Source organism: Alnus glutinosa, chromosome 2 (genome assembly GCF_958979055.1).
Source record: "Alnus glutinosa chromosome 2, dhAlnGlut1.1, whole genome shotgun sequence".
In the NCBI taxonomy this organism is placed as follows: Eukaryota; Viridiplantae; Streptophyta; class Magnoliopsida; order Fagales; family Betulaceae; genus Alnus; species Alnus glutinosa.
The window spans coordinates 31,733,437-31,755,734 of NC_084887.1; the positions used below are offsets into that span (position 1 = coordinate 31,733,437).

At 39.7% G+C, this 22,298-nt stretch overlaps 1 pseudogene; it reads right to left on the reverse strand.

Annotated features, from left to right (window-relative positions):
• Positions 1 to 1,579: 1,579 nt before the first annotated feature.
• Positions 1,580 to 20,998, reverse strand: LOC133859484 (ras-related protein RHN1-like; annotated as a pseudogene).
• Positions 20,999 to 22,298: the final 1,300 nt, after the last annotated feature.

Below are 22,298 nucleotides of genomic sequence, written 5' to 3' on the forward strand. Positions count from 1 at the left end.
AATACCAAAATGGATCGAGTTGAAGATTTAGCTGATGGTCAAACTGTTGTTAAACCTGTTTTCAATTATCTTCACAGTCATCACGTCTTTCTGAAAGATTTCGATGGAAATGAGGAAAATTTGTATTGTTGGAGAAGTGTAAGCCTATTCTTGATTCTAATGAAGATGAGTTGCAATGCCAAGTTGTGCCAAAAAAAAAAAAAAAAATCAAGTTGAAGGATGGGAGGGAAGCTGGAGAAAAGATTTTGCAAGAAATTTATGAAGAGATCAAAGTGGAAAAGTTGGAATTGTTTGAAGAAAATTGAGAAGATCGTTGAAGATCCTGTTGAACTGCCAAAATTAAAGGTGAATCCATAACCTACAAGCCAAGTATTATCACAACAAGTGGATTATGTCGGGTTTGGAAGAGTCCACTTCTAAATTGATTTCTCAATCAAATTGATTTTAGGGTTCTTGTTTAGTTCAACCGGTTGAATCCAGGTTTGGGAATAAGAAAAAGGGATTGAGGTACTCAAAATATCTACTCTCTTGGTTAGGAAGATCGTTGAAGATCCTGATGTATTATATCAATGGGGGAAGATTTTCACTAAATATTTTTTTGTAATTGTGGGATTTTATTTTTTTTGGGTTCAATTCAGAGCTTTCTTTCCTTGTTTTCAAGTTTTACTCAAATTAGGCTTATTTTATCAAAGCATATCATGATAGCTGAAAAATGATTTTTGTACAACCAAAAGGTCCACAACTTTTAGACAATCACTCACATGGGTGGGACTCAAGTCAAGTATTCATTATTAGTGACTAGTGAATTTGTACTATGCAGTTTACCATATATTGTTGTCGACCAATCCGTCCGGTCCTTTTACCTGCAGGAATGCCATCGTTCTCCGCACTTGCCCATTAAACCAGCAACAAAAAGAAACAGAGCAAAGCAAATGTAGCCAGCTACAGTCTATGTACTCCTCTGAACGAATTCCAACTTTGTTGCTTGTTATCTTGGTGTCAATTTTTTTTTTTTTTTTTTTTTTTTTTTTTTTTTTTTTTTTTTTTTTTTTTTTTTTTTTTTTTTTTTTTTGTCTTTGGGTATGTTCCTTTGCTGTTGTATACTGTTCCCTTTTACTAAAACTTAGTAACAAACTTAAAAAAAAAAAAAAAAAAAAAAAAAAAAGATTCTTTTGACATGATTATTGCTACTTGACAAAGTCTAAGCTGTTGGTGAAACTGGTTTTTTACTTTTAGACTGGGTGGTGATCAATGACAATGTCCCTAGTTCTTAAGCTTTATTGATTAAATCAAACTTGCACCACCTCAAGGCTCAAATCCACCCTCTATTGAGAAAGGAGAGCACGAGCACGTCACCTGAAACCCATCATCCAACCTTCTTTTTTTTTTCTTTTGGTTAACCAGCTCTGAAACTGTCTTGAAGAGAAAGAAGGAAAAGCCTCGATCCTGTAATCTAGTGCCCTGCCCAACTTCACGACCCTTAGGTTTTGGCAGCTAAGAGCCCTATACGTTACATTTCATCTCCCTGTTTTAAACTGAAAATCTTAGGTTGGGACAATTTGCTTAAAGAGTAAAGGCATTTCAAGTAATGAACCTTGTATGAATACAACTATTGTGTGCTTAAAGATGTGCAAACTTGGTCAAAGTGTTTATGGAGTTATCAACAACTATATTCCATCATCCACCAAATGGCAGTATACAAATTTCAGATATCATATATTCTATCATCCAACTGTGTTTTCTTTAAATGCATCATTGGCTCCGCATACTTGGTTCTCTTCCAAAATACAGTGCCATTTAAGTAATTTCCAGATCAAGCAGACCAAAGAACAGACAGAAAACGGACAGACCTAGAACTGATGTTTGAGAATACTTTATGAACAGCATGATGCAGCTCGGGATCCTTCTGCAGGTCTGTCCACAAGAACCATTCCTGCCGGATTCTGAGTAGGCTGAACCCTAGGCAACCTTTTGGCTGTTCACACAAGAATTTCAGGTAAGGAAAAAATATATTCAAAATGCTAAACACGAAAACACAAGAACACTCTGTATACAGTCATAATTCAATGGTGCTGTTCAAAAAATGAGCAATTTATATGATTCCTTAGGTCGGTGAGATGTGCAGCTAAGACCAATGGAGCAAACAGATACACGAAATTCTCAGGTCAAAATATTGATCTGACAGCAGCAGGAAGCCAAAAGGGAAAAGAAGAGAAATGACAATGAATTTTCTATGAGAAGCATGGTAGAAATGTCAAAATTTCTAGAAACCACTGGCAAATAGAAAAAATGGAAAGGAGAATAATTCCCTTTAACACACTCAAAAAATAAGTACCAAAGAATTGAAGGTTGCTCGCAAGGGTAACACCATATAGGTAGGTCAAGCAGCAGGTGTCTAACCCGATAAGCCAACAACTAATGTTTTGACTTTTTTAGTAGAAAGGAAAAAGGAAAAGAGAGAAAGGGTTAGCAAACGAGGCCTTTTTTTTTTTTTTATTGCAAGGCATTTCGTTTTTCAGTTTTATTTCTTTAGCCAGAATCAAAAAATATTCACTAGCGGAAAGCCCTACTTTCCCTACAAATATGTGTTTTGTTTCTACATTGAGACAAACGACAAGATTTCTGTCCACCACAATGAGGGGAGAGAGGGGGGCAGGGGACTTTTAGACCTTCAATGCAAAAGAGGCAGTCTTATCGTATTGATTTAAGAGTTGTCAATTATGCATTGCCCATATCATGAGTACAAAAAAGATTGATCCACTCTTCATCCAACCAACTAGATTGGACTTGAAAACATCAACTTGATATTGAAGTTTGATTTCCCCATAATGTTCGTCAGACATCAGGGTAGGTTTATAAGTTAAAATGAAGGTCAAAGTGTTAGGAAAGGCAAAACAAAGGCATTAATTGTTGGTAGAGAAGTGGAAATCCAGTATACGTAGGTAAACATCCATTTCTAAGGGAATTCAGATGGGGGTTCATTCAAGAAGCAGGGACTGCCAAGTTGGGTAATAGAGTTCTGAAGACTAGTTGAAAGTGTACAGCAAGTCACACTGGCACGTTTATTTGGAGACAAGAATGTGTAAGTTAATGTAAGCAGGTAGAGTGTACAAGTCTTGTACCATCTAAATTCCTGGTAGAGAGATAGAAAGGCTACTCTCATTGTGTTAGTGTTACCATTAAACTACAATATAAAAAGATAAATAAAGAAAACTAAACTAAATGAACAAAAATGATGCCAAGATATAATCCCCATACAGCAGCAATCAAAGTACAATACACACCTATTTCGTAAAATATGTCATTGACATTGACAGCAGTTTTGGCAGAGGTCTCCATGAAAAAGAGTCCATTTTCCTCAGCATATACACGTGCCTCCTGCAGCATCAATTAGGTGAATCGCAATAAACACAAAATTTCAAGAGATTACAGAGTGCAAAACATAGATTAACATATTGAGTAACACAGACACCTATTGAAGAAAAATAAAACAAATCATTAGTGATAAAAGAAAAGAAAAATAATCTGTCAGTGACAAGTTTACAAAATTACAGCATTTAGTAAGTTTTGAATAAAGTGAGTTTGACAATAATGATGAAGAAAAAGAAGAGAAAAATAAGAGGGAAAAGATTCAAAAGCCTCTTTTTAGGTTGTTTTGAAACAAAAATCATGTCAAATACACAAACTTATGTCGAAAATAAGGTTGAATGAAAAGTGAATATTCTGGTCACACCCCAGCAAGTCAAATCCCACATTGGTTGGACAAATTACAAAGGTGTTGCATGGATGCTAAGTCATATATTAGTTATTATTGTGTGAGGCTAGACTATATTTGTGACTTTAGGAAACTCCAATTGTAACATTGACTAGCCTCTTTGAGATATGCTACAAATGTGGCTAGTGCTTTCTTGTTTCATGACATAAGTCTTAACAAGAACATCAGTGATTTGAATGTGGGAGATTGTGACACCCAGAAAAATTAAGTCCCACATTGGGTAGGTGAATTGTGAAAGTGTCCCATAGGTGCTACATCCCATATTAGTTTCTTACTGACTGTACAAGCGACTTTAGAAAACTTCAATTGTAATATTGTCTAGTCCTTTTGGGATATAACACAAATGTAACTAGCTTCCCTAGGTTGTGACAATTCAAGTCACTAAAAAAACACTGATAAATAAGCTTAAGCATGAGAAGAAAAAGGATCTACAAATTAGTTCGGGCTCGTTTGGGTGTGCGATTTTTTTGAAAAATATTCAAAATTGTGAATGACAAGAGAATTTGTTTTTTGAAATTATGTTTTGACGGTTTAGAAAACCTGACACAAAATTAAAAAAAAGTTGGATAAAATCTTAGTAGAATTTAAATTGTAAAAAACAGTATTTGAAAAACAAAAATCAACCAAACATGCCTTCACTTCTAGAATAACCAACCATAAGTTAATGCTAGCTCACATGCTCAAGATATCACAGTCATGAATTATATAGAAATGGCTGGCAAGTAGTTGCTCAAGCCGAATCCTGCAACTAATTCATATATGTGAATGTTGCCTCAACATTATCTCAAAACACTTATCAGCCACAACCTCATGTTTAAGATTACAAAAGCTATGACCCGGGGACGAGGATTCAACTCTTCTACAGCTAAACTGTGTTGAATATCTGGGTCATTCTCATTAATTGGAAAATGCTCAAATTTAAGGTAGGCATTATGTTCGTAACTTACACAAAATACTACATAAAACTCCATCATAATGCGGAGATTCTAAATTGGAACTGAAGTTTTATTGACATTTTAAAAAAATAACAGGTAGGTGCAAATTGAAATTAAACAACTTACTATCCACAAAGATCATGGCTAGAATTGACTGAAATTTCAATTAGTTTTTAAGTCCGGTATTTTGTTTTGTACTGTTCCCAGCAGGCGGTTAGTTTCCCTGGATTATGTGTAAGATGAATTTTCTGGACTTTATTTCTTAAGTTCTGGTCACTATGTGGGCCCCTTTTGTTGTTACTTTAGTCTTATGACCAGTTGTGTTGACTTAAAGAAACTTAGTCCCAAGTTGGGTAGGTAGTATTTTCAGCAGTTAACAGAAAAATATGGAAACGCAGCTGCTTGTTTGATATGTAATGCATCTTTCTCTTGGGTGTGACACTCAAGAACCCTAGGATGATGCTAGATTGATCTTTCTTCTTCTTTCTCTCTACTTCTTTTTCACTCTACTTGCTGTTTGCTATATCCCACACCTTTACTCAGATCAGTCCAGCCCTAAACGCTAATTTCTCAACCCTAAAATCATCTACAGAACTAATTTGTTACAGATCCGAAGATCTATCAGTTTCCCTAAACCAAGGACAAAATCCTCAACAGCTGAACTATCCTGCATCAGAAAACCTAGAAGTTGTGCCAATTAATCAACTCCATTAGAAGCTGCAACTAATATCTGATAAGATTGCTTAAAAGAAGTAGAATCCTAAGAACTAATAACTGGAATTGGAAGAAGGTATTTAAACAGAGAGAGTGAAAAAAAAAAAAAAAAATTCAGCCTTTGTCAGAAAAGAAATGCAACACAGTGCACCAACAAAAAAGAAAATTATAAACATAAGGTATGATAGTGCCCTTAAACACACTAAATAGTATACACTATAGCAGTAAAAATAGAATATAGTCAATTTTTATAAGTAACTGAAATTTCTTAAGAGCGAAAGGACGCAACCCAAATACACGGGAAGTATATAAGAGACATGTAGAAAAAAGTACTATAGCAATAAAAAAAAAAAAAAAAATAGCACTTACTTCAGTCGTCACTTTCCTCTTATCTTCCAAATCAGCTTTATTCCCGGCAAGAGCCACAACCATGTTAGGATTTCCTGCAACAACCCTAAAATGAGTGCATGGTTGCAGCATGTACCACAAAAACTGATCCATTTTCATGCCTTCGGACGTATTAATGCAATTATTGCCATGGAAGTGGGTGAATACAACAAGAGAAAAGCAAACTTATGATTTGGCAAGATTCCCAGCTGGAACTTGCTCGAGGAGTTGAAATATTGCTGTCACATTTTCATTCTTGAATAGTTTTCAAGTAAGGGATACTTTAGTCTTTTCTACTGTTCTTAGCAGCTGTTTAGTTGAGCTTGTACAACACATGCACTGATATTTGCAGAGTCAATAAAAATTGGGTAGGTAAAGGCCTATATAAGACATGTATTTATATGTTCAAAAGTTAATGGAAAGTTGGGTAACTAGAGGTTCATTATAAGGCATGCATTGATATTTTCAAAAGCCAATGAGGAAATAAAAGCTCTTTGTTTGACGTGTGATGCATCTTTTTCTTGTGTAATGCTCAAGAAGCCCAGCTTGATGATCGGTTGATCTTTCTTCTTCTTTCTCTCTATTTTCTGTAATCTTTAGCAGCCGTTTACCATGTTTTCAGCTCTTTTATACAGATAAATTCAGCACTAAACACTAATATCCCAGCCCAAACACAACCAACAAACCTAACTTGGACAGACCTGCATTAGATCTGTTAGTTTTTCCTAAACCATATATATTTGTGGGCGTGTGTGTGTATTTATCAAATCATTAATTCAGATCGTTGCAGACTAGATAAATTTTCATTAGTACCATTTCTTCTATCACGTTTCATATAACCCCAATTTAGGGCATATAAAACTTTTTTTTTTTAATTTAGATGAAATGATAGTTGTTGATCCCTAAAATATAAGGTAGGTTTTACTTTGGTCCCTAGTTTTAAAAAGTTCAAGTTCTGTTCCTATAGTTTTTAATTTTGAGAATTATAGACCTTCGATCCATAAAATTGAGAATATCGTAACAGAAATTGATGACATGGCAAATGTTGAGATAAACATGTCATCAATTTTTGTAAAGGCATTGACAATCTTATTGCCAGAAATACTAGATTGCTCTAAATTAACGATTTCACGGACAAAATTTAAACCTTTTAGAATCTAGAGACTAAATAGTAACCTACCAAAAATTTCAAAACCAAAAGTATAAGATATCAGTATAGTCTTTGTTTTATATTAAAAGTTGTTTCACCTTCAAATTCAGATTAATTTATCAAAAATGTTCAGAGTTCTTTATTCATCTATTTTTTTCTTATTCTAAAAAAGACAGGTTGCCAGAATGAATTAGGCTTCAATAAAGGGTCCTATAGGTCTGCACCTACTAAGGCTGTTTTTTTTTTTTTTAATAGAATAAAAAAGAACCGTATGGTTTCAGACTCATAGAGTATGTGGAGGGATGATTTTATTAAAAACAAAAATAAGACTTAGTTATGAGAGAAAAAGATTTAGTTATAGCTCATGGTCACTACCACGTAACAAATGCAATGTCCATCATTGACTACTAAATTGGAGAGGCTAGACTAGAGTCAGGATGTCAATAGCATGGTATAATATAGATAAGTTCAGAGATAACAAAACAAGAATAAAAGGAATAAACAGCAAGAGAAAACACCAGGTCCTTATCCCTTTTCTTCAACTTAAATAATTTATTTCATCTTAAAATAAGCAAGTTCAACCTTAACTAATAAGCACCTTGCTTCTGGAGCTCTTGCACCCACTTCTTAGCCCGTGCAAATGACTCCTATAATTCAGAAGAAAGAAATATTTAATTGGCAAACCTTGAGCAGGAAGAATAACAAAAAAATTGAAACACCACCACACCCCAGCCCCCACTCCACCAAACAAGGTACAATCTTCAATTTTTTTTTTTTTGTTAAAAGTAATCAAAATATCATTAAAAGCATAAGGAGCTCCCAAATACACAGGAAGTGTTCAAGAGAAAACACCTAGATAGAAGAAAAAATTATAAGAGAATCATGAAAACTTAGGACCAAAGGAGAAATTCAAGCAGCCAAAGATAAAGAGTACTAAAGAAAAAAGACTTAAACTCCTCCATCGTCCTCTCGTGATCTTCAAAATTCCTATCATTTCTTTCCCTCCAAATACACCATAAAAGACAAGAGGACACCCTCTTCCACACAGCACTACAACAGCACTCTAACTACTACTAGAAGTCCATCAACAAACAAACAAATCAATAACTCATTTAGGCATAACCCAAGAGAGCCCAAAGCGACTAAAGAAAACATTCTATAGGGCACACGCTGCCTCATAATGGTGAAGAAGATGATCCACAGACTCCCCATTTCTTTTGCACATGTAGCACTTATCAATCACTATGACATACCGCTTCCTAAGATTGTCCATAGCAAGGATCTTTTGAAGAGCCGTCGACCAAGTAAAAAGAGCCACCCTTAAGGGAGTCTTAGTCCACCAAAATACTCTTCCAAGGGAAAAGAGACTCTTCCCTGCAACCCAGGATGCTATAGAAAGATCAAACATTGAATAATCCCCTTTTAGAGGGGGCCCACTAAAGCTTGCCTTTACCTGCCCGTCTCACTCCAATTGAATATAACAAGAAGCTAAAGAACGAAACAAACACATCCCTTTCCAATCATGAGCCGCTCTAACAAATCTAATGTTCCACTGATTGGACCCACCAGAGAGCTCCCCGTGACCTGCTATGGAAGCATCCTTCACACACACAATACCAAATAAAACTGGAAAGGCTTTCCTGAGGATCTTGTCCACACACCACAAATCATGTTATAATCTAACCTTGGACCATCTCCCACCTCAAATTTGGTATGACTTAAGAACTTCCCCAATCCCTTTCTAATATTCTTCCATAATCCCACCTAATACGCCCCAAGAAGCCCATTAGAATACCACCCACCCCACTAACTACCAAATTTGGAATCCACCACAACTCTCCACCAAGCGTTTCTCTCATGTACATAGCACCATAGCCATCTCCCTGAAAGAGCCCAATTGAACATCATCAAGTTCTGAATTCCCAAACCTCCCTCATCAATCAAGGAACCAACCTTGGATCAGTTTACCAGGTGAAATTTGAACTCTTCTCCTAGTCCATCCCAAAGGAAGTCATGTTGAAGTTTCTCAATACGGTTTGCAACACCCACAAAGAGAGGAAGAGAGACATGAAATACGTAGGCAAATTAGAAAGTGCACACCTGATGAGGGTAACCCTCCCACGTTCAGACAAATACATCATTTTCCAGTTGGCCAACCGACACTCTATCTTTTCAATAACCTCATCCAAAATAGACTTGGCCTTAAAGGAAGCCCCCAACAGGAGACCAAGATACTTCAAAGGTAAATAAGCAACCCCACATCCCAAAATACCAGCCAACCCATCCCCAATATCAACATTGCCCACAAGCACAACCTCTAACTTAGCCAAGTTGACCTTCAAACCCAAGACCGCTTCAAAACATGAGAACACACTCGCAGATGACACATATGATCTGGGTTAGCCCCATTGAAAATCAAAGTATCATCCGCAAACAGTAGGTGAGATATGTCACCTTCCCTTAACCACAAAGCCCTAGATTTTACCTCTAGCTCACCTCCTCGAGGGTGGAGCACTCTAGCTCGCTCAAAACTTCTACCTTCTTCATTCTCTCCTCATCCCCTAAAGCCCTCCCTTCTTCAACGATATCAAGAGCACATAGCTCTTCTAGAAGGATCTTTTTCTTCATCCCCTACATTGCCAAACACCTCCTCATTCTGTTTCCTTAAATCAGCTTTCAAATCCTTGAGCTTGCATGTAATAATGAAGCTTGGACAGCCATAAAAATGATAGGAGTCCCACCATTGTTTCACCCTATCTACAAAAGCTTCATGAAAATGAAGCTTTGAAAGTCACCACAGTCAAGAAGGACCAGAAAATGATCTGAGCACACCCTAGGAAGCCTTCTCCGGGTCACACCAGGAAACTGAGTTTTCCTATCCAGAGAAATAAGAAATCTATCGATCCTGGACCAAGAGGGAAACTCCCCGATTGTTCAATAAAGTAAAAGTACCACCAACAAAAGGAAGGTATGTTAGGCCTTGATAAAAAATGAAGTCAAAGAACTCCATCATCGCTGGGCATGAGCGAGCTTCTCCCAATCTCTCACTAGGGAACCTAGTAACGTTGAAATCACCCACAACGCAACAAGGCAGGTTCCACCAACTAAGCATATTAGCCATCTTGTCCCAAAGCAGTCTTCTATCCCTATCAAAATTAGGGCCATAGACCCCCCGCAAAAGCCCAAGTGAAATGGTCTTCAACGTTTCTGAAAGTAACAGCCATTGTGTAAACTCCCCAACACACTTGTCAATCTTTTCCACTACCTTCTTATTCCACATAAACAAAATACCACTTGAGGCCCCTCTGGAGTCCAAACACCACCAGTCCACATGATTGCATCCCCACAAACTTCGCACAACAGTATATGACATAACCACAAGTTTCGTTTCTTGAAGACATACAATGCCAAACTTCCACTCTAAGAAGGTTCCTCACCCTCAAACCTAGCTTCATTAAGAAACGAGAACCCCCTTCCCTTTCCTTTTCCACAACTTGAACTCTCTACTTTGAGATCATAATTAATGGAGCATTCTAGTCTTTTTTTTTGATAGGTAATAAGTAGGTCTTATTAAAAGCGTAAGGCGCCCCTCAATACACCGGCAGTATACAAGAGAACGCACCTAGCTAGAAAGAGAAAAACGAACAAGAAATTCATCAAAGGTAAACGACAACGGTGACACAAAAGCCACCGTCCAAAGATACAAAGTATGAAAAAAAGAAGCTAAAATTTCCTCCAATGATCTCTCCAAGTCCTCAAAACACCTATCATTTCTTTCCTTCCAAACACACCAGAGAATGCATGTTGGCACCATCTTCCAGATAACAGCACTCCTTTGCCTCCCAGCCGTCCACCAACACTCAAACAAGTCAAGGACTCTTAGAGGCATAACCCAAGACAGCCCAAAACGAGAAAAAATAGCACTCCACATAGCGTATGCAACATCGCAGTGAAGGAGAAGGTGATCCACTGATTCCCCGCTTCTCTTACACATGCAACATCTATCCACCACAATGATATGCCTCTTCCTGAGGTTATCCCCCGTTAGGATCTTGCCTAGAGCCGCAGACCAAGCGAAAAAAGCCGCCCGCGGAGGAGCCTGAGTCTGCCATACACTCTTCCACGGAAAGTGACTTCTCACATCGCAAGTCAGAGAGCTAAAGAAAGACCCTACCTTGAACAAACCTTTTTTGGAAGGGGTCCACCACAATTTGTCTTCACTGCCTCTATTAAGACTGACCGAGTGCAATACCTGGAAAAACGCAGCAAAGGTATCCACTTCCCAATCATGCGCTTCTCTAAAAAAGCACACGCTCCACTGATTGAAGCCCCCCACAGGCTCCACATTATCCGCAACTGAAGCATCCTTCGCACGAGCAATTCCAAATAACACAGGAAAAGCTTCCTTAAGAGTTGAGTTCCCACACCACAAATCATGCCAAAATTTTGTTCTAGCCCCACCTCCCACCTCAAATCTAGAGAATCCTACAAAATTCTCCCACCCTTTCCTGATGTTCTTCCATAACCCCACCCCAAAAGTACATGTAGGCTCTAGGGAGCACCAACCTCCCCATAGACTTCCAAACTTGGAATCCACCGCTATTCTCCACCAAGCATCCCTCTCAATCCCATAACGCCACAACCATTTGCCTAATAGAGCCTTGTTAAACACCACCAGATTTCTAATACCCAACCCGCCTTCTGAAACTGGAGTGCACACTTTAGACCATTTCACCAAATGATACTTGAACTCATCACCAATTCCTCCCCAAAGGAAGTCTCGTTGTAGCTTCTCAATACGAGCACCTACACTTGCCGGGATAGGAAAAAGAGACAAAAAATACGTGGGCAAGTTGGAAAGAGTACTCTTGATTAGGGTAACTCTACCTCCCTTGGAAAGGTATAACCTTTTCCAGCTGGCCAACCGACGTTCAACCTTCTCAATAACACCATCCCAGATATGAATAGATTTGTAGGAAGCCCCCAACGGAAGGCCTAGATACTTCACCGGTAGATTAGCAACCCCACACCCTAGAATATCGGCAAGACCTTCCACTTGAACTACGTCTCCCACAGGGATTAAAGCTGACTTGGCCAAATTAACCTTCAAGCCCGAAGCAGCTTCAAATAGAAGAAAGAGGCTTCTAAGATAACGCAACTGAGCATGGCGAGCATTGCAAAAAATCAAAGTATCATCTGCAAATAACAAGTGTGAGAATGAAACATTACCCACACTAAATCCTTCGAGTAAGCCCCCCCCCTACCGCAGCTGAAATCATTCGACTCAATGCCTCCATCACAAAAACAAATAACAAGGGTGAGAGAGGATCCCCTTGTCTCAATCCACGTGAACTGCTGAAAAATCCATTGGGAGAGCCATTAACCATCACTGAAAATCTCACAGAGGATATACAATGTTTTATCCAAGAGCACCATTTTTCTCCAAATCCACATCTCCTCAATACAAACAAGAGAAAATCCCAATTGACATGATCATAAGCTTTTTCCAAATCCATTTTGCACATGACTCCAGGCTCTCCAGATCTTAATCTACTATCCAGACATTCATTAGCAATAAGTATTGGGTCCAAAATTTGTCTCCCCTTGACAAAGGCGCTTTGAGATTTAGAAATAACCTTTTCCAGAACCGTCTTAAGCCTATTTGCAAGAACTTTGGCAATGATTTTGTAAACACCACCCACAAGACTAATAGGTCGAAAGTCTTTTAAATCGTTAGCACCTGGAATCTTCGGAATAAGAGAAATGAACGAAGTATTGAGGCTCTTTTCGAAAGAACCCCCGATAAAAAACTCCTGAAACACATCCATAATGTCCCCCCTCAAAACATCCCAACACTCTTTGAAGAAGGCCATAGAAAAGCCATCAGGACCTGGCGCCTTATCTCCTTCCATTGCTGAAACTACATTCCTGACCTCCTCCTCCTCAAAAGCTCTCTCCATCCAACTGGCCTCAGACTCTAGAATAGAATCAAAGGATATACCCTCAACCGAAGGCCTCCACCTGCACTGCTCCGTAAACAGCTTCTTATAGAACTTGACGATGTGCACACCGATTTCTGACTGATCAGAGGATATAGAGTCCCCTATCACTAAGGAGTTCAGAGAATTGTACCTTCTATTGGAATTGGCTATAGAATGAAAGAATTTAGTGCACTTATCCCCCTCCTTTAACCACAACATCCTAGATTTCTGCCTCCAACTCACCTCCTCCAAAAGAGCACACTTCTCTAGCTCCCTAACAGTCTCAGCCTTTCTCAAGATCTCTTCTTCCCCTAATGCCCTTCTTTCTTCAATAGCATCGAAAGCCTGAATACCTTCAGTCAGCTTCCTCTTGTTATGCTCTATGTTGCCAAACACCTCATCGTTCCATTTCTTCAAATCCTGCTTCAAAGCCTTCAGCTTACACGCTAGAACAAAGCTAGACGAACCTTGGAACGAGTAAGAATCCCACCATTGTTTCACCAAACCCACGAACCCTTCTTCCTTTAGCCACATGTTTTCAAACTTAAAAGGCCTTCTCCCTCTAGAAACATCGCCGCAATCCAGAAGTATCGGAAAATGATCCGAAAAAAGGCGAGAAAGCCTCTTTTGCGAAACCAAAGGAAACCGGGCTTCCCAATCATGTGACACTAGGAAGCGGTCAATCCTTGACCACATGGGAGGATCATGAGCAATCGACCAAGTAGAGGTGCCTCCAGCTAGGGGAAGATCTATAAGTCTATGGTCTGCAATAAAATCCGAAAACTCAGTCATAGCCGAGCAAAGACGAACATCACCAGATCTTTCACTCGGAAAGCGTGTAACATTGAAGTCTCCCCCTATACACCACGGCAGACTCCACCAACTACACAAACCAGCCAACTCATCCCAAAGACGTCTTCTATCGAACCCAGAATTCGGGCCATAAACCCCTGCAAAGGCCCATACAAAATTATCCGCAACGTTCTTGAATGAGACTGCGAGAGTGAATTCCCCCACACACTTCTCGACCATCTCCACCACCCTTGTGTCCCACATAATAAGAATGCCCCCAGAGGCCCCACTGGAGTCTAAAGAACACCAGTCAAAATGGTTGCATCTCCATAAGCTGCGCAAAACACTGCGAGAGAGACTTTTAAGCTTAGTTTCTTGAAAACAAATAACATCCGCCTTCCAATCTCTGAGCAAGTTACTAATCCTAAGTCGTTTTCTTCTCTTGTTCAGCCCCCTCACATTCCAAGAAAGGATTCTTGGCTTCATAACACAACTTGGTCCCCCCTTACCTTCCTGTTCCTGCGTCTGGAAGAAGCGCCTCTAGCATCGTAATTGACTGCACTTTTCAGATTCTTGACCTCCCTCTTACCTTTCTCCCCAATACTAGACCGCTCACCCATCGCTTCTGAACGTCGTTCCCCCTCCAGAAATGTTAAGAGTGCCAACAGTTGTAGCTTGTGACCTTCAAACGAAATTCCCACAATGGGATAAATTTCATTTGCACACTGAATAACCCAATCAGAATACCCCGAAAAGCCCCCTGATGTTGGAGAATATGAATGAAGGGGAGGCAGTGTACCCAAATCAGCAGCACCTCCCACCTCCTCCGCTACAGTCAACGCTCCTGCCCCCTCTCCAGCAATACTCAATTCCTTCCTACTTCCAGCTCCTTCAAGACCCCGAGTATCCTCCTGAACCTCAGCCAATTCAGAGCATCCGGAACAGACTGCAAGCTGCCTTGGCCGGTTCACATGAGGAGAGATCAGCGGACTCTTCAACCCGTTCTGCCAGGACACTGAAGAACCAACTCCAGCATCCGCAACGTCCAAGCCCAACGACCATGGCCCCGAAAATTTCACTCCTGTTGCCGGAAAACGCATCATCGGCGCCCTCTGAATCCTCTCAGCCCCGAAATCGGTCAAAGTGACCACCGGAAAATGCATCTCCGTCGCCCTCTGACTACTCTCAGCCCCGAAGTCGACCTGAGCTGCGACGTCCTCCGCCTCGACCACCGATTGGAGCAGCTTAGCACATACCGGTGTCGTTTGCTTCTGACCACCGGAGAGGAGAAGAGCTTCAGAGCGGTTCCCCTCAGGCCCGCTCACCGAGAAAGGGCTCCCTAACGGCCCGGACGGCCCGGACGGCCCAGATGACGTCGACGCTCCTAGGTCTACCGTCTTGCCTGTATCCGAGCCATCCAACCATAGGGCCGATCCACCACCGACTTGGCTCTCCGTAACAACGGCCTTTCCTTTGGTATCGGCCTTCTTCATCCACTTAGGCTTGGGCTTGGAGACGTCTTGACCGGCTTGTAAATTTCCTCCAGTAATGGGCTTGTGAGGCTTAGCCTGATCCCATCCCGTAAGCCCAATTTCAGCTGAGCCCAGCCTCTTCAAGCACTGGTCCACATCCTCTTTGAGCTTCAACAACGTCTCTTTCAGATTTGAGATTACGATACTTTCACCGAAATGTGGGATCGTGTCAGTATCCACCCTACCCTTGACAGTTTGCTTGTGCCAGTGTGCATCTTTTCCGTTGGACACCCTTCCTACCATTGGACATCCTTCCTGCGCAGAGACCGTTGGTCCATGCCTGGTTGTAAAACTCTTCACCGTAGGGTAGGAATTCTTCATCATCTTCTCCCTTCTGACCGCCGGAACTGGAGCTGGAGCTAGCGAATGAACCGATACTGGATTCCTCTTCAAGACCTCTGCAAAGGTCCTCTTTCCCCTCTCCGCCTGAACCACAGGCCGTGCCTTCCCCATAGTAGCTCCTTTTCTGAAAAACTCGTGCACCCAACGAAGGGCCGCGCCAAAGAGATCCCATCCTACACCTCTTCTTCCTTCTGGAACAAGAACCACCCCGCTTTTCCTTCGACCATCGTATTCCTCAACCAACAGGAAACTTCCGTGTCGATTGAAACAACGTTGAGCAATGATCCTTGGAAAGCCAGGGCGACCTTGATCCCAGAAGACCCGGGAGTCTTCCACCTCCACCAGTTCCTCAAAGATGCGAACCAACCACGCAATCTCGTCTCTATCCAGCAGAATAGACCTCAACTTTCCTCTGCAAGTCTCGCGTAATCTGGCCCCAGTCTCTCCTCCTACTACCACCAATTCAAAAAACTTGGATTCCACCTCCCAACTTCTGGTGCACGCCATGATAAAACACACCTAAAACTAATCTCTCAGCAAGATCATCTCCATTAGAAAACTAGAAATGATCTACCACCAATGCCTCCTTACAGCAAGCAATACTAAACAACTCCGAAATTTTTTCCTTCAGTGGTTGATTCCCCACACCATAAATCATGCCCAACTTAACTTATTCATTCAACAATTTTGAAAATTTACATATATAAGCACATATAAAGACATTATATCATGACATCTCAATGTAATTATCTTAACATGGAAAGAATAAGAGTCATCTAAAAATCTCATGCATGCAGAGCAGAAAATAAAATGACTCGTTTAGAGGCTCCAAATCCCACCCATCTCCATAACTATTGTGCTTTTGATGAATGATCCCACAGTTCTTTTGAGCTTTATTGGTTGCAAGTCTTTGGTCGGAACATTCTTCATCTAAATATCACCTTGCTTAATTGAGTAAGTATAAAACTCACTACTACCTTTGTTACCAAGTTTAGAAGAGGAAGGCAAAACCTTATGATTGCGGCTCGCTTCTTTCAAAAGAGCCATAAACTCCTTGTCAAAACCCACACAACATTATGGATTTCCTTCACTCTCTATAAAACCCAATCTGAGTACTCATACTGTGAGCAACCAATTTCCCCCAACACAGCAAGGGAATGGGAGCTAAGGGGAGTGCAAACCGAGCCTTCCTCCCTATTGACAAGCAGCACATCCCAGCACAATGTCGAGTCATGTTCAACCTGCCTATTCCCCCCACCACAACCAAATCCATCCCTGCCAAAGCATACAGAGCGGATCCTTCCCGTTTAAGACCAATAATACTATCCTCCCACACAAACCTGAAGAACCAAAAGCCGAGGACTCAAAAGACAGTGAAGGATAAAAACTCCCCTTAAAAATAGCAAGAGCCTTTTGCATTGCTCCCCGAACAAATCCTGGTCGGGAACCACCAATGGACCCAAAGCTGGTAACCTCAGCATCCACAAAATCAACAGAAACAGCCTTAAGACCGTTGGGAACAAACTTGCATACAACCAACAAAGTCTTCGAAGGTTGAGAAGAGGGTTGGGAGGGAGATACCAGGTGCAACACCTTACCCAAAATCACCGGTTGAATTTGAGGCGTTCTGGCACCTTTGCTAAAAACCACAGCATTGCTTGATTCTTGCCAACACCCCACAATGTGCGATCAACAAAGATCGAATGGAAGAATTTCACAACCAAACGAAGCTCCACCACGAATGTTCTCCAATCTTCTCTGTTTCTTCCTTCCAGTACTAGAATATGTCCCCTCCGTCTCCCTCCCCCGTGTTCCTCCACGACCAAGAACCGCTCGTGTTTGTTGGAGCATTGTTGGGCGAGAATAGTAGGGAAGACCGCTTTAGAGCATCTCCAAAATACCTTCGAATCCATCTCCTGCATCAATTCTTCTACATTGGCTAACAACCACTAACCATTGACTCTGGCCAAGTAAATGGAGCAAATATTTCCCCTACATCTCTCAAGAATCCGAACCCCATGAGAACTTCCCTTCACCGCCATCTCAAATACTTTGGATTCAATTGAACAACATCTTAACAACCCCATACTCTAAAAAAACTCAACTCAAGCGCCTAAGCATACACTCACATCAATTCGATCTTCAAACATTACCGAGGGAACATATGCAAAGTACATGTGAATAGCGATCATCATGCCATTGGTCAAACATATGTTGGCAGTTAAATTTAGCTTAAACAGAAGGTATACTGGTTCAATGCAGCAACCCAGAGTTCGGATATAATGGAGGGAACATTTGCAAAGTAAACATATGAGGGCAGTGAAATTTAGCTTAAACAGAAGGTATACTGGTTCAATGCAGCAACCCAGGGTTCAAATATTTCTTTCAAAAGCTTATAAGTTCAACCTGTGAAAACACATTTGCTGCATGTGATTTTTTAAAAAATGAAAAAGAGAAAAGAGGTTGATACAATAGAAGATATCGTCTGCTGTATTTCATTGACACTTTTATTTGCTTATATTGAAAATGTCAGAAAGAACAAGCATTTGAGCTTTTGATCATATGCAACTAAGTCCTTAACATTCAGCAGAATTGCTTGCATTCATTTTGTACATGCACAGTGCTTACATATGTATGCTTGTATATCAATGGGAAAAGAGATCATACTATGGTGGTGATATCGTAAACGATGATGGCAGCAGCAGCACCTCTATAATACATGGGAGCCAAGCTATGGTACCTCTCTTGCCCTGCCGTGTCCCATATCTCAAACTTCACGGTTGCATCATTCACTGCCAGCGTTTGCGAGAAGAATGCCGCTCCTATGGTTGATTCCTATCACCAACATCAATAACCCATAAACTAAATAAATAAAATCAAAATTCAAAGATCAAAAAAGTACTTACCCCTATTGTTTCAGCATAAAACAGTGCCTATCAAACTCTTATAGAAATTTATTTTTCTTTAATGTCCCAATTAATATTAATAGATACTATTAGAAAATGTTTCAGTTAGAATTTTATAGAATATGGCCACATTGACAAGTAACATAATAAGCAATTTTGTGTTCTTTGCCCAAACTATGGGAGCATCTTAGGTACAAGATTGAGATATGGGGCATTTATGTCCAAGCGCAAGAGACGTAGAGGTGCTCACAAGAGCTGGTGAGGTAAGGCTGCTCCAAAGAAGGGGGAGGTGCATTGGACGCACTAATGAGTAACTTTAGAGGCAAGAATGATAAATTCCAGAATGAGATGTTTTAACCATGGGAAACCTGGTCACTTCGCTCATGAATGCACTAAGCCAGAGAACATATAGACTAGCCATTTTTATCACCCATTAATAGCTTTCAGCACTTATAGACATGTTGGAAGGTGATGTAGATCAAGTTGCGTTCGAATTCATGAAGAAATCGAGAGGAGACATGCATCTGGACGAGGTCTAAAGCTCGTCCGAAGGTGCCTGCTGGATGAGCTTCAGGAAGAATTCCCAAGAGCCTCTGTCGGAGTAGCGATCAGTCGGTGTTTGAACAAGGGTCCAGAACTGAGACCCGAGGCATCCGGTCGGTATCGCAGTCGGATCCCGTTTGGCCAAGTAATTAATCCCAAGGTGTTCGGTTGAAGACTCGATCGGTCTACGTCCGACTGAGGATGATTTTTAAAGTGTCCATAGGGTTCCATCGCATTTTCCGTCCAAACGAGATCACAACCATGTTTTTTAATTTCATGTTTTACTATATTTAGGACTCTATTTTCTCCATAAACTCAATAAGGCTGGCTTAGGCCGCAGTTTATGTTGTATTGTCATCAGTTTTTTTAAAAAAATAAAAAATAAAATCCTGAGATTGGTTTTCTTCTATTTTCCCTCAATTCCTCAATTCTTCTTAGTTTTGGGAAGAGTTGTAATTATTGTATTTGTTTGATTTTGCAATCCACCACATCCACGCTGCATCAAATGGTTCGAGTAGGGTTTATCGAGGTCATTGAGTTCACGTAACACAAAGGGTGTATTTCAAAAACCAAAACAGTTATTGACAACGTGCTTGAAGTTGGTATCCACCGATTGAATATGTGGATGGGTGCAAACTATTTCTCTATGACTTGATTTACAGTTTTGGAACTCAAGTCGCAAAAGGCATGGCTAACCAGAGAAGGCCGTTTCAGATAACATGCTAAAGTTCAGTTAACAACGTGAAAGCCTTGCCTTACTTGAAATGCTACTAGGAAACCCTTTGGTTAGGATAGAATAGCATCTTTTGTCTTAAGAGTTAATCCACTCAAACCTAACCAGAGAAGGCCGTTTCAGATAACATGCTAAAGTTCAGTTAACAACGTGAAAGCCTTGCCTTACTTGAAATGCTACTAGGAAACCCTTTGGTTAGGATAGAATAGCATCTTTTGTCTTAAGAGTTAATCCACTCAAACATTTGCTGTCCAATGAATGTGAAGGCATGCCATGATGCTAATTGTTTTAGTACCTTTACAAATAGTTATTCACAATTCGGTTTTTACTTTCTCGCAAATAGGAGGCATTGAATTGTTTTTCAAAAAAATTTCTAAATACAGTCGCCAATCAAAACAATAATTTCAGATTCTCCAAAAAGACAGCGGTCACGATTTATTTGATCAATGTAAGAGAGATATAAATATAAAAAAAATGGTGTGATGGGGTGAAGGAATCGTTTTAGCTTGACAAGGTTTGGTCGATGGGGTAGTCTAGTCTTCCAATTAGTTTGGGTTTTTTCTTTCAGATTTCTATCGAAACAATCGGGGCTAACACCCTCTTTGTTTAACCAAATTCATGATCCATTTTCATTGAAGCCATGGCGATTCAGTGTGTGATACGTTAAATAGAAACAAGCAGACCTTTATTGTGCTAATCAGAACCAAAAAGTAAAAAATTAATAATAAGAATAAGAATCAGAGAGAGAAGAACCTGGAATTCAAGGAAGTGGCCCTTGACAAAGCGCAAGACGAGGCTGGATTTCCCGGCGCCCATGTCGCCGAGCAGAACCTGATTATGAGATCACAAGTCACAATCTTTTTTTTCTTTTTCTTTTTTCTTTCTAATTGATAAAAATGAAGAATTGGAACCCCAAAGACCAAAGAGAAAATTGGACTGACCAGCTTCGCATTGAGATTGTTATGCCCGATCGTGGCCATGGATTGGAAATACGCACGGACTGAAATCCCGAAAAATTCCCAACAAAAGGAGTATTATACAGAGCGCTTGAAGAAGAGGCTTTTGAGACGAAATTGACGTGACTCGATCAATCTAACTCTGTCTATGAAATCCAAGAAAAGGCAAAGTCCGTCTTGGTATTAGTGCTGCTTTTCGCTTTGGTTACGGTGGTTTTTGTTTCTTTGACGCGTTGAAAGGCAGACCGACAATTGTAGACAAAAAATCATTTGTGAATGGGCAGGCTGGTTTTATGGTCATTTAAGAGTTTTTTTTTTTTTTTTTTTTAAATTAAAGAGGAAATGGTCATTTAAGAGTTGGTGCACCAATTGGGTTATCCTTCCTTCCTCCTAATAGCTTAAATATGCAAATTTTATTTATTTAATTATAGTAAGCATTATTATACTTTGCTTTGTACTAATTTTTATATTTTATATTTAATTATGGAGTATTGTATTTTGTATTTAATTATGAAATATACGTTGTCATGAATTAATGAGGTGGATTCCAGAACCTTAGTTATTTCTAGCGAAATCTTAATAGTTTATTGCTTTAATTAGTTATTTTGTTTTGATTAATTACATGTTTAAATTTATTTTTATTTCGGAACAATCATATTTTTCTTGAACTAGATTATGATTTTATTCAGTTTAGATTTGATTAGTTTTCCTACGATTATACAAGGTCATGTGGGTTCAACCTCGCACTTGCTAAATTATATTTTGGTACGGTTTATGCGCTTTCGAGTACATTAAAATTTCCCGACACTTCCATCGGAGATCTTTCCCAATTTTACTGCATATAGTTTGCACTATTGTCAAAAAGTTATTTAGAAAGTTATATGGTTTGGAGTGTGGACAAATAGCAACTTAAAAAAAGTGATTAATCACTTTATAGAGTGACAAAAAAAAAAAAAACAAATCAATTTGTATTATTGGAAAAGTTGATGAAATCCATTAATGTGCTACATCAGAATGAATCAAGCCAGCTAGAAAATGTAGCCAAACCACTCTATCGTCATCAGGAGTGATTCAACCACCTCTCAAAAAAAAAAAATTTACTTTTATTGCCATTTTGGAGTGCTTAAACCACCACAAATGGCTATATGAGGTAGCAAAACCACCTCCATTTAGCACATTAAAATATTGTCAATTTTTCTAACGACATGACCTAATTTGTTTTTTTTTTTTTTTTTTTTGCTTACTTCAGGAAGTGATTAATCAATTTTTATAACTTTGAGAGTTATTTGTTAAAACCCTAAACCACACATACCAAAAATGAATTTTACTACTTGGGAGTTTTATATATTTACCAAATTTTTGATTTGTTAATTTTCAAAGCAAATAGCCACATCATCTCCTAAAAACTTATGCCGTATGACGGTGCGAAGGACCGTATATCTCCACGATCTCCTCGCAAGGGATAGGTTGCGAAGGTCACACCTTTGCAAGCCCTCACAAAGACAATCTCTGTGAATAGTTATAGAGCTCTACATTCTTGTATGTGAATGGT